The sequence below is a fragment of the Cataglyphis hispanica genome, chromosome 1 (genome assembly GCF_021464435.1).
Source record: "Cataglyphis hispanica isolate Lineage 1 chromosome 1, ULB_Chis1_1.0, whole genome shotgun sequence".
Classification (NCBI taxonomy): domain Eukaryota; kingdom Metazoa; phylum Arthropoda; class Insecta; order Hymenoptera; family Formicidae; genus Cataglyphis; species Cataglyphis hispanica.
The window spans coordinates 5,186,266-5,200,296 of record NC_065954.1 but is presented as its reverse complement, the minus strand read 5'-3'; positions in this window follow the sequence as shown (position 1 = coordinate 5,200,296).

Here is a 14,031-nt window from a genome sequence, read left to right as displayed (position 1 = left end):
GACCGCTATTTTCCGCCTGGTACATAAACTGAACCGCAGAAGCCGTGTTTGAACGGCAAGGTATTCCCTTCCAGCGATCCTCCGCATTATACTTATCTCTGTAAAACATCGAACAAATTTACTGAATTACTAGCTTAAGACGTTTCTTGTCCATTGCAAGAGAAATGACCAGTCACAGAACCAGGCAAGGGTGAAGGTCACGGATACCACGTTCTGAACATGTACATGTAGACATTCCTGAATACGTATGCGTACCTTACTTAAGAACTTATACTATATAAAGGTATGGGCGAGATATTACAAGTTCATCGTCTTTTTTATATGCATAGAATTTTTCACATTCTTGAAATTAACTTTTGTCGAAAAAGATCATTAATAATTCTTGAAAAAATATAAACGTTTAAAAATTGAAAACCTTACACAATTTTAGCTCCAGGGATATAGATAAAACCTTATCATAAATGATTTTTACGTTAATTTGTTTAAATTTCATATTACATATAAATTAGAAGGAAAAACATTATATATTGAATATTAAAAATATATTATAATAAAATAAATGATGAACAATCTCAAATTTTATTAATTGTAAGCTAAATTGTTTTAATTTTTCAAATATTGTTTTTCGCTCGTGATAACCGAGTGTAAAAAATGCAATAAACCACTACTTGGCTTCCGTTCACGCAAGATAAATGCATCTCAAGATTTCGCAGCTGCGACCGCCATAAAACGACGCGGTAATTACGACTCACAATAGCAAGGAAATGAGTGTGAAAAGGTCGTGTAACGAATTAAAGATGCAAAGATCGCATACTGCGTGAAATTCTTTTCCTCATAGCATATCTTTATATCCTAAGCAACCTAGGAAAAGCGCGCATAAAATCGATAAAATTGTGTAATTATATCCTATAAGCTATAATTTTCGAGAATTTTACTTTCACAACAAATATTTTGAAATTTTTAACATAATTAGCAATAATTACGAAATTGATCATTATTTAATTATCTGTTTCTCAAGCATCAGATTAAAAAGTAATAAAAAATAATCATTAAATTTTTTTTTGAAATATTAATGTGTTTTATTTATAATTACAGAAATTTTTATAAATTAGTAAATGCGTATATAAGAATGGGTATAAAAATGTAATAAAATATAATGTGTATTGTTATATATATAAACTATAATGTATAAATGAAAATTTTATATATTTAATTTGCAGATTAATTTTGTGTGTGTGTTTCCAAATTTATTAATTACGAAAGATTGCTCATTTCACAAGAATATCATAAATGTATATGCACACCCATTTACCAGATTATAGAGAAGCATAATAGAACCGGTTGTATCCTACAAAGACTGTGTAAGTATATTGACAGCCTTGAAAACGGATGTTTTATCATGAATATATATAACATCTCACTAATATTTTATGTTAGTTCACGGCTTCTTCTATAATCGTGATACTGGGCAAATAAAAATTATTTTATAATAAATAAAAACAATTCGTGATCGATTAGACATGTTTCCAAGGTATAATGATATCAACATCACGTTTAAGACATCATGTTTCTGAACAAGTTATTGTAGATAACAAAATAATCTGACTGGTACATTATGAGAAAAACTTTATATGAGGATATATTATAATTTATTATTTATTTTCTTAAATTTTGTGCTTTTCACTTGATTTAACTTTTGCTTTTTTAAATATTCAGTAATAGAAATATTTATTATTCATAAAAAAAAATAATATATTCTTTTCTTATTTTTTTTTCAAGAATTATTTTATTATTTCCAAATTTATTTTATTATTTTTCTTTATTTTACCTATTATTTTCATTTTCCACTTGCCTCACACAATTCTCTTTCTACATATTCAAACCTAGAGATCCTTTCTATCATCGACTGGTTAAAAGTAGAGGGCGCCAAGAACTTGTTCATCTCAAAGAGTTATCTATTGAGATTTATATATTTCTCTACATGCATCACATGCAGTAAATATCAATATTTATATTGTCAATATTTGATATACGCAGAAATATATTTTCTTACTTTTATACCTCTTGTTGTTACATCAATACATTTTGGAATAAATATGAGATTGCTTCGTATATTCCAAATACATTTTTTGCAGTAAAAATAAAGTATGTTTAATGCATGCAAATATGCCATCAATCTCCGAAATGTCTACATCTGAAAAAACGTGGCGTAACTGTGACCAAGTCTCATGAATAAAAATTTAGCTTTCGCATAATAAAGAGATTCTCGCAACTCGGCCACTTGAGTTCGAGGAGGGTTCACTACGTACCCAACACGCGAAACATGAAAGTCATTCACATAAAATATGTATACGATAATCGGCTCTACACGCTCATCATAACGCAACGTGTCAACACGTGAGCATAGGCGTCTCTACAAAAATTACTTTTGTAGTATTATAAAATATCTTAACAAGTTTAAAGTATTGTCCCATCCAACATTTTGCATATATTGATAGGTGTGCACTAAAATTCATACTAGAAAAATAAATAAAATAATTCCTTTTTAAACATTAATCACCTTTTTCAGATATGTTCAGCTATTTTAAGAAAAAGATTTAATTTATAAAGAACTTTTGGAAATTGTTTATCTCTATCTACACATAGACATTCGCATATTTCGAAAATACAGAATAAAAACGCAAATTTAATGTCGTGTTTAATGTAGTCTTGCCCCCCATTGCGAGCGCCCGTGTATGACCAAAGATATCATCCCCCGGAAATACAGAGAATAAAAACGAAGGCGAAACAGCGCGACCGCTCCAGCTGGCCGTGTCGAATCTTCTCAGTAGCAGGGATCGCGGAGAAGGGCCTCTTTCAACCCCCTCGCTTCTATCGCGACGCAGTCCATCATCATCGTCGACGACTTGTCAACCTCATTATACTCACCGCGTCCCTGGTGATCATTATTAGCTAACGCAAAGTGTGGGCTCGCGGTGCAAACTGGAGGCGACGTAACGCAATTCACCCCGTGTACGCATGAGGGGATTGATGGGGGGTGTTTGCACAGGAAGAGAAGGGGGAGGCTATCGCCGCCGTGACGATGACGGCGGCAATGGCGAGTCGAAGCGTGACGTAGCGTGACTCGTTTACTCGCCATGGCTGCACAATGCACTCGTCAGTGGCGTAATCGGCTTGCATTGCGTTACTTTGTACTGTGAAAGCGTAGGCATCTTAGGTCGCGTTAGGTTGCTAGGAGAGCAACTGCGGCAACGGTAGCGACTTTTGAAAATTATAATATTGGAAAATATATTGTCTATGTATAAAATATTGCTTTGTTTGTTTCAATCTTTTCCACATGTATTAAAAATATAAAAAGTCTATAATTATTTTATTTATTTTTAATTATTCGTTATTTGAATATTCAATTGATATGATATAAAAATGTTAAATCTGCAAAACCACGAATGATTTCGCATTGAAGACTAAAATATTTAAAAAATATTTATGACACAATAGAGTATTTTCTTTTTTATAGTTACACAGAAGAAATATTAGAGCAAGATTTTCTAACTTTAGGGACAGTACTGACGAATATTTGAAAAATCGCGTGCGATGATAGACGCTTACAGTTTTCTGCAGGGCTATGCGAGAGCATCAATGCAGGCTTTGGTGCTCCCACGATACTGATTGATTACGCGACGACCGCCCAGCAGCCTTTCTCGCATCGTCGACGCGATGTGGCGGCCGCTCGTTTTGTATACCGGTGAAAGGGAAGCCGATGCCTTTTGATACGGACGATGTTGGGCCACTTGTACGAACTCATCGCTGCCTTTGATTCCATCCTCCTCAGTAATGCTATGCGTGGGCATGTGCAGTTGAAGAATTTCGTAGGATGGCGAAATTTTAATATCAACATAATTAATATCTTTAACATACATTCAATTTTTTTACAACTCTGTTTCAAACTCACACTTACTCGCAAAAACATGATTAATTATAATTAGTCGTATACGTAACAAACGCGAGACACTTTGGGATACGCACTTTATTATTGTCGCGGTACAAGTTTTATGTTTTATTGAACGTTATAAATAATTGTAATTGTGAAAATTAAAATAATAGTGAATTATGTGTCGATATATACTAATCGCGATTGCGTTTAGGAAAGGACAATATACAAACATTTGCACTATTATTATACTATTCAAATAATAATAAGGTTGACGCGTAAACATTAGCGCGCTATTGTTTACGTCACCAAGGCCGAATACCTGTTAGAGATAATTCGCAGCCGAAATATTTTACGTATTCTGACATATGCAAAATGTTATATTATAGAAGACTACATATATATACATATATATACTGTAAATTATAAATTCATTATTTATATTATATTATATATTTCCGATTTTTTATTTAGAATCTTTGATAACATCCCATAAAATATAAAAGAAACTTAATATTTTCATACTTGAACTAATATTGTAAGAAATTATTGCGATTTTTTGTACGGCATTTGCGAAAGTCTGACAATATACCTATCACCGGTCGATTATATGAACGTGAAAGAATTAATTAACACAGTTAATGATTAAAATTCCTTTAAATTTGAAAGAATAAGACTAAAATTATAAGAAAATATAATAATTATAAAATAGAGCTCTGCGTTTTGATAAAATGAAAATATATATACATTTCATACATTTCATATTTTGGGGGAGTCAATCCGGATGATGAGAGATACCGCACCGAATTTCCCTACAAGATTACAATTGGTAGAATCAATTCTTTGTGACGCCTCTCGTCATCGCTGCACGGGTCCGTTACGCGATTACAATTAGTTGCGACCCCCCTATATATATTCCCTGATTACATCAGTACAAAGCTTGGGGACAGTCGGTTCGTTGTTGGCATCGACGTTCATAAGCTGTTTTGATCATGGGAATAAATTGTGTCATTTTCCGCAATATGTCGGAAAATATTATTATAATAATGAGTAAAAAATAATATTGTGCAATTATTGGCGCAGCATAAATAATACTTAATAATAATATCGCCATTATAAAAATTGATATCGTCGTTAAAATCAAATAAAAAAAAGATTATATATACTAGTGTCGTTATACATATAATTTCTATTCTTTTTTCTTTTATAATATATGTACGATTTTTTTAAAAAATTTTCAGTAATTCTGCAATACTCAATAAATTGCATTTTGCTTTATAAATATATATATATATATGTGTGTGTACTAGAATATTTTGAAAATATCCACGTGTTCGTACGACAAATAGCTCATTCGCTCGTCACAACTTAGGCGAGAAAAGAGTCGGCGGAAGAACCGGGAAGAATTGTCATCTCGAGAGTGTATCGTTCACGAGGACATCGGACAATATCGTCCTCGCGACGAATAATGCCGTTCGTTCATTCACGGTGGCCTTCTCGAAAGTGCGAGGACGATTCATCCTGACTGTGCGATTCTTCCGTTTTCTCCCGATGAAAAAAGGGATTCGACGAGAAAGGGAATCAATGAAATCGCTACTGTCCGGCCGAAGAGTTCAGCTTTATTATACTCACAATAATTTTGAGAGCGATGCAGGTGAATCAGTTCATAAAGACGTCGTATTTCTTTATTGAAGCAATTTTTCGCTAGTGACGAATCATAGGTAAGATTCTTGAAGAAGCGCGCCTAGCATTCAATCGAACCCCTCGAAAGGACGCAGTCCCATGAGAGACCACTTCATTTTGCGCCCAACAGACTACGGTAATTGTAAACTCGGACTATACTGCCGCTCGATAAAGAGGACATTTGTCAAACGTATCAATGAGCGCTTTATATTGAAAAAATGTGGTTTTTTGAATCCTATAAAATTTAGCGAGCACACGCCTAGATATTCTGACATGTTAGCGTTTTAATTAAAAAAAAAACAATTGTTATATTTATGTAAAAAGAAAAAATATTTTAAATAGAATTTGCTGTGATTTTAATATCATGTACTAGAATAAACAAGAAATTTTATTGAAAATAATTATTTTTCAGACTTTTATTTGTTAATAAATTTATATTAACTAGCATGATGTTATCGTAAATAAATTTTTAATAACTCATGTGTTGATCGTAACAAAAACAAATATGATCACTTACAAAAGAATAATAATTGTATGGTAAAAAATCGAAAAACTTAAACGACTTTGCCAATCACATGCGACGATAGCTTAAAGACATGTAAATAGCGATAATTATGAAAAATTTTAAGTCTGAAATTATTATTCTTTTTTTCTCAAGGAACGCGAAGTTAAGGATTAGGGACCTTTTTCGTGTTTCAAAAAGATTTAAAGTGACCCACTGACGATGAGTTTCTCTCTCAGGAGAACTGCCGTGTGATTGTCAGCAATGAGCCACTACCAGATCATTTGTGTTGGTCTCTCGGATAGTAGCCGACTCCTCTCATGGACGCCAGTCCGATGCCAGGTTTTCGGTCCTAATACATCGTCATCCGTAGAGACGAGACCTGCACGCTCACCGGCAGGTCATTCGTTATGGTTACCGTCGGCCTCAGTGAAATCTTTGTCCACCGCGCGATCCGATCACCGATGCGATAAACATTAATGGGTATTGATGTTGGAGCGCCGATCGAGGTCGTGATCATCGTGATATCGCGAACGGATCTCTTACGACATAGTGATTTCTTCGCCCGATTCAATCGTTTACCAATGCAATTAACTGTGCCATCGCTTTGCTATTACGGGTTTGATTCTAATGATTACTTTATGTTACAGGATATGTTACTCTCATATTGCAGACGGTATCGTGTGATTATAAATATTTCATGAAAATTGTTGCATATTTACAGAGTTGAAAATATCGTAGCATAATGTTTTTTAAATAAAATTTAAATTTAGCGATTTTATTGACTTTGCAAATATTTATTTTATCGGTTTTATTATATCGAAAAAATTGATATTAAATTACTTTTATTAAGAAATTTTTAGAATACAAAATCTATCTCATCTGATCAACTAAATAATCTCAAGCGAAAATGTTTGCCGCTTCATCACCTTCTTCATTGCTAATCGACTTCGTCACCTCCAGCCGACAACGATTTGTATCGCGAGAGAGAATAATCGAGTGGCATTTTTACGCTGTTTGCAAACTGTATCGTCGACGGGAGGTCGAAGGGCGCAATCTAGAGGGGGTGTTTCACAAGGGGGGATCTACGCTATCGTGACGAGTATCGAGACGAGCAGTCGAGAGTACGATAGAGCTGAGGGTGCGGTGGTACGCAATTCCACCCTCGCGTACGATTCTCGGGCGAGATGTTGCGTACGTGGGTATACATACGTCTATGATGTACGTGTATGTGTGCGCTCTTACACACGTCCGCAGGTCGAGAGGGTGCATTGCCATTCGTTCTCGCAGCCGCGGTGAGGTAACGCGTAAGATGACGAGCGGCGAACATCAAAGCGGCCGACATCTTTCAGAGACCGCCACCGCCTCTATCTCTCTCTCTCTCTCTCTCTCTTTCTCGTTACTCTCGACTCGCGAAGCTGGTTCTCTCTTTCTTCGCGTCTCCCCCGCGTTCGTCCTCGTTTATCTCATTCCTCTGAACCGACGACTCGGCAGAACCCACCATCGCGCCGCGTATGTATCGGGCATTCATTTCAGTAACGAGCGCGAGAGAACAGGGGACGTTAAAGTGCGTGGTAGGCAGCCGCAACGCACACCGGCACATTCGCGGCTCTTTCGTTTATTTCTTCATTTCCCGCGCTCTCATTTATCCGGCTCTTACTCTTTTATCCACATTCATTGGAGACGTCTTCTCGCGATTTTTATCACATCAAAGACTGCCATTATGCTACTACAACTATACATTCATGTCAATCAGATATTTTCTGTAATATTTTAATATATGTGATATACGAGCAAAATGTAATAATTTACGTTAAACTCCGACGCAAAATCGTAAAGTTCAAGTAGGCATTATTTTTAACCTTGACGTGTTCTATGCGCTATTTCTCTTGTTAGAAATTGATAACTTTTAATTAGGAAAGTAAAAGCCCTTTTTTCTACCCTGGCTCAAATCCTGCGAAGCAGAAAAACGAACTCGGACAGAATTATAGAATGTAACATTTATACAATATTGCGGTCCACTCACAGACATCTTTGTTTGCCTGATCTTTTTGTGACGACGTTGTATGTGCGAGCTAAGTTGCTGTTCAAACGCACCGCAACCGCGTTTCTCCGGGAGCTTTAGCCTTAGGTAGTGTCGCGGCAAATTTTTCAAAATTTCTGGAAACCATGGACTGAGAGACGCCTTTTGTTATGTGAAGATCATCTTCCGTGGCCCGGTCCTTTATAATCAGATAGCAGGCCTCGTGGAGAGCCACATCGACAGCCGCAAAACACTCGATAGTTTTGTCACTTTTTAGTCAGATGGATTAGACCCGGCGGGAGAAACTAAAAAAGGGATTATGTGTATCCAAATATCTAAATCTCGGCTAATAACGAGGCTGAGAACATACATTCGTATTGTAATATCAAGTCTGGTCTATTTCCCATTTTGACCAGGGATTTTGTAGCGTTTCTGAAATTGGCGGCGATTCTTCAAACGGTTTTATAGAGCAAAAATAAAATTATTTCTGCCGTACATATTATATCGAAAAGACTTTATTATTTAAAAAGGATTATGATGTCAATAAGGGTTTAAGTATTTAGTAAAAAAATTTTAGCTTTTGATAAAAATAATATATTATTCGTTTTCCTTGTAGATGGTTTCCTTTTAAAATCCAAGAAATTTAATTTTTTTTTTTAGTTTCTATGTGTATATATAAATGTAATTACAACAAGATATCTTTTACATTCGTTTTTCACATAAATTGCGAAAAAGTCAAATATATGTTTTTACTTTATTTGGTATTATATTTAGTAATAACTGCCACTTTTATTGAACAATATATTAAATTGTATGTGCTAGATTACAGTTATGTTGTTTTCTCTTTCAAGACTTTTTTATAGGTCAATTTTGAACTAAGTATAGATATCCCATTGAGTGTGTATGTTTAATTAATCAATAGAAGTTAGTTCATGCATATACATATAATTACGATTGAAAAAATTAATACCATAATAAAACACGCTACCTCATCTCATATATATATATATATATATATATATATATATATATATATATATACTATTATATTTAATTTAAAATAAATTTAAATATTACTATGTATTATATATACTATTTATTTAATTTATAAATTTCTTCACACGTACATACACACAACACAATTTGATATGTACAAATTTTTCATTGGTTTATAAACATTATCTCTTGATTGTAAACAAATTTAAAAGAATTCTGGGTACAAGAACATACCAAATACTTTATACACTATAATGATCCGTTGACACAATGATGGATCGTCTACTTTGACTGGACAGGTAAATGTGCTTTCACACTAATGCGTTGAAAGTACATAATCGCTACGGCACGCGAGTACAATATAAGAAGGGTCAACAACTCCATCAAATCTCAAGAGTCGTGTAATGTAAATCTCGACTACCATAATATGCAAGTGTGATAAATAATGAAAAGTATATATAAGAAAATACTTTTCACGTATTCTTTCAAAAAAGTAACACACTTATAATTAAAACAAAACTGAAAAATAAAGCTAAAAATATGTCGCGAAAAATAAATTTGAAATTTTAGCTCGCAAATACATATCTTTAAAAAAATTTGTAAAAAACATAAAAAATGTGCTGATTTAATTATTTTATTAAATTTTAAACTTGAGTGCCAAACATATAAGTATTATGACAATCAAGCAGCACAATTTATGTGCGTATTTGGTTGGATTGTCATAATACTTATTAAATTGATAGTCGTGGGCGTGTTACGAAATTCCCGCGTGCCAGATCGATTCGGTTGAAGAAGGGTGAACCGTCACAATAAAAGGTCTTTGCACGAACAGCTAGGAGTTAAGTCGTGGATAATAATTACCGATCCCTCGTTAGTGCCATCAATAGACGGTCTCGCCCACCTGCCCATGTTATAATAATATAAGCCGCCTCTTTTGCGGTCGGTAGCTCTAGCACGTGCCGCCAGAACCTCCTTTATTCATTTTCTGCCCTACGTTTCTCACCCTCTCACGCCCCCGGCTGTCAGCACTCTATCGAGTCCCGATCCGTTTCTCAATATTCCAACGCATGGGCGTTACGTCAGAAATTTATTTGAGAGAAAATCCTCAGATAATCTAAAAGCTTAATTAAATATAATAGTTTTAAATATAATCTCGCACGCAAATAAAAACGCGTGCATATATGTAACTTGACTTTATTCTCTAATCATTACACACACACACTCTCTCGCTCTTTTTTCTTTTTCTCCCTTTCTTTTAAAAGTTTTATTTTTTGATTATTCTTTTATGAATAATATAATGTGTTGATGATATATAATATTTATATACGAATATTATATACTTCTTGCAAATATATAAAAGTGAAATTATCGAGATATACGATTGATATACGATGCAGGCTATTGCAGAAGCCTCTTGTCTCGAGTCGCCGACTTAAAGCACCCTTTTCGTAATCCGCTTGATATTCCCTTTGCAATCGTGCAGGCATCTCGCTCGGTTAATTGCGTTATTCAGAAATGATCAATCAGCAATTAGCGATCCACTGTCCAGCGGAGAACGCCGGATTGCTGCTACTCGCGTTATGAAAGCCACTCCAAACGTACAACATAGAATTATGGAACCGTACAACCTGAATAAAGTGCGTTAACCGTATCATTACAATTCGTAATTATCGGTGTTCGTAGTCTTAATTTGTTAAATCAGATTGCGAAAAAACATGCAGAAAAGCGAGTGATCATTTTGAGTGATAGAAAAAAATTAGTTCTTTACAATATTTTTCTTAAAAGAATTCTATAATTTATAATTTTTATATTTCGTAATATATGAAATAAAATCTTTTTTATCCATATATTCTTTATAGCAACATTTTTTTTTATTTTGATATTAAAATATTTATGAAATATATTTATTATGTCCACACATATATATATACAATAAGAACCTTTCCCTCTTGGAAAAAAATTAATTATTATTTTTTTACATATAAATATCATAGAAATATTTAATAAATATATAGTCCATTTTGTAGGTATGTTGTGAGTCTGAGGATGGTGACCGGTCGATGCAACCAGTTCCACGCGTTCTCCTGCGCCAATTTGCGATGTCGCGGGAGAGGAGATGCGGCAGAAAAAGAATTATTAGAAGAGAGAAGCTTGGCAGAGAGACTGTAACATGTGATAGCGCATGACGAAGGCATGATGGATGAGGGGGCGGCGAGTTTACGTGATCGGCACATGATCGCTCGCAGACGGGGTGGTCCGTTTGTCCACTGCTGCTCCGTGTCCGTCTTTTCTCTTTCTGCCTCTCGAACGTATGTCTCCTCTCCCTCCGCTCGCTTCCTCGTCCTGCCACCATCGTCTTTCTCAACACGCGTATATCAGAACGCGGTCGGACGCACCCCTGTCACCGGACTGAGTGATCTCGTTGTCATACGACGAGCGCGACTGCAAGAAAGATTCGCGTATAATCTCGCATGTCGATGTCTCATACGGCATCGAGAAATCGAAAAATATTCAAAACTTTTCAAAAATTTTGTTTGTATTGCATTTCATCATCTTATATCATCTGGTATTGCAAATTCTTACACAATCAAAACCTACAAATATTTTAATAAATTAGTTCGATGAAAAAAACGACTTTGTATCCTGTAACTTTTTTGTATTTTAATCATCTAAACGTACCTCCTTTTAGAATTTGCATTTGTGTATTTTGATTAATTAAAAAAAATATATAATAATAATTTCTGTTGATTTTTAGTAACATCACCGATGGGTTCGATCGATCGGTACCTGTACCTGTATCGGCTACCTGTATGAATCGGTTTTCTTCATATCAATTTGGGTCTCGGAATGACCTGTCTAATTCCACCTCCAACTAATGCCCTTCACAATGTTCTTCGAAAAAAAGGAGTCGGGTTTCCTCTTTCCTTTCCCTATGCGCAGGTTGGGTCGCGAAGTCACCGCTGAAATTCGTGCGGACGTTGAAGCTGGACGTAGCGGGACGCTGGATTCACGTTGAGATGTCTTCCCGAGGATGAGCACACGAGCTCCCGAGTTTGACGAGGGCACGAACGAACGAGAAACCAGTAGCCTCTCGTGGAAGCACCCCGCTGACCTCGTCCAATTCCCTCTTCGCCGAAGATTAGATGCACAGCGATGTTCTGACATGAGGAATGCTTTGCCGATGCCGAGAGTCTCTCGGAGAAACAAGGTCCTGTCTCTTCTGCTACCATATCCCGCGCACTTTTTTCCATTTTCGACGATGTTAATTTTCGATATATCTGTCGCACGGCGGGAGGGAAGCCCCGCGAGAGGAAACGAGGCATCTAATTTGAATGCTACTATATTAGTTGCTGCCAGTGATTCGACAAAATATGGATGAAACTACTAGTACTAGCTTATGTGGCGACTTAGTAGTAAGAAAACTGAACATAATGCTTTGTGCTGAATTTAATACATATATGTTTTTGTAAACATCAAATATTAACGAAATTCAATGCATATGTGCAGCAATTTTCTGAAATAAAAATAATTTTAAATTTAAACCGATAAAGATGATAGACTATTTATTAAAATATATATATATATATATATATATATATATATATATATATATATTTTCAATAATTTTATTTTTACGAAAGCTTTATAAATATTCACCAATTAATTTTATCAAAAGTAATAACAAAAGTCTCATATATTTTTGATTGCTTTATGATTTAATTCTTTCAAGTTTATGATACAATAACAATGGCTGATAGAAGAAATTACAGACAGGACATTAAGCCGAGATTTACGTCAATGTTCCGCTATACGAACAAGTGCAGAGACAAATATCCATGTAGAAAGAAACCCCAAAGCCATCGATTCTGCTTCTAATGCCTTGGACATACGTTACTATCCGAAATCCAGTGAGATTGAGGGATGTGCCTCGATAAATGCCGTCGTGTAGATTGATTTAGAAGATTCTCACGAGCGGTTTCACTTCGAACCATGGAAGAAACGAATCATTTTCCGATCGATTTTTTTATGTGTGATATATGCTTATCTCGCGCAGATGATCGCTCAGAGAGCCAACTATTTTGTAGAGAATTAGAAAAAAAACAAACGATTATATTAACATTGTCGATTATACATCGCGGTCGAATAAGCGAAAACGCTCCCTGAGATTTCTTCTATCGCCCTTTATTACAATCTGCCTTGTATCTTTACGAGTCACCATGTATACGAGTCAGACATTTCTTCGATATTGGAAATAAGTGATCTAACCGAACGTCATTTCCTTGGTAAAACCAAGCCAATCGTGAAATGTTTCTTTCTTTTTATATAAAAGTCACAGAATATAACATCTTTTCCCTTCCACAAATAAAAAAAATATAAGACAAATAGCGCTACAAAAATGATAAAAAAAATATCTATAGAATTTTAATAAATCAATTATATCACATTTTATATTTGTAGAAAAGTACTCTTTATTCAATCTTTTAGGTAATTTGAAAAAGCATATACACAATTATTACATTTATCACAATAAATTTTTTTATAAAACGTTGCGATATAAAAAGACATATTTTTGACAATAGTATAAAGATCGAAGAAATGCATTTATATTAAATATCGCGTACAAATGCATTTATTCGCCTATACATGATAATCGAAGGAGAAAAAGTATATGGCATATCCCTCTCCCATGTATGCATATATATATGCACGTTAACATATCGCACAAGTTAAGATAATTGGTCGTACGAACGGGACAAATATTATTTCTCCGGGCAGAGAGTCGCGAGGGAGGATTATATTTGTATGATAATACTTCACACTCGGCTGACTTTTTGTAATGGAAGAGGGATCTATGAATTGGGGGAGCGCGCCCAGTGAGTCGACTTGCTATTATAC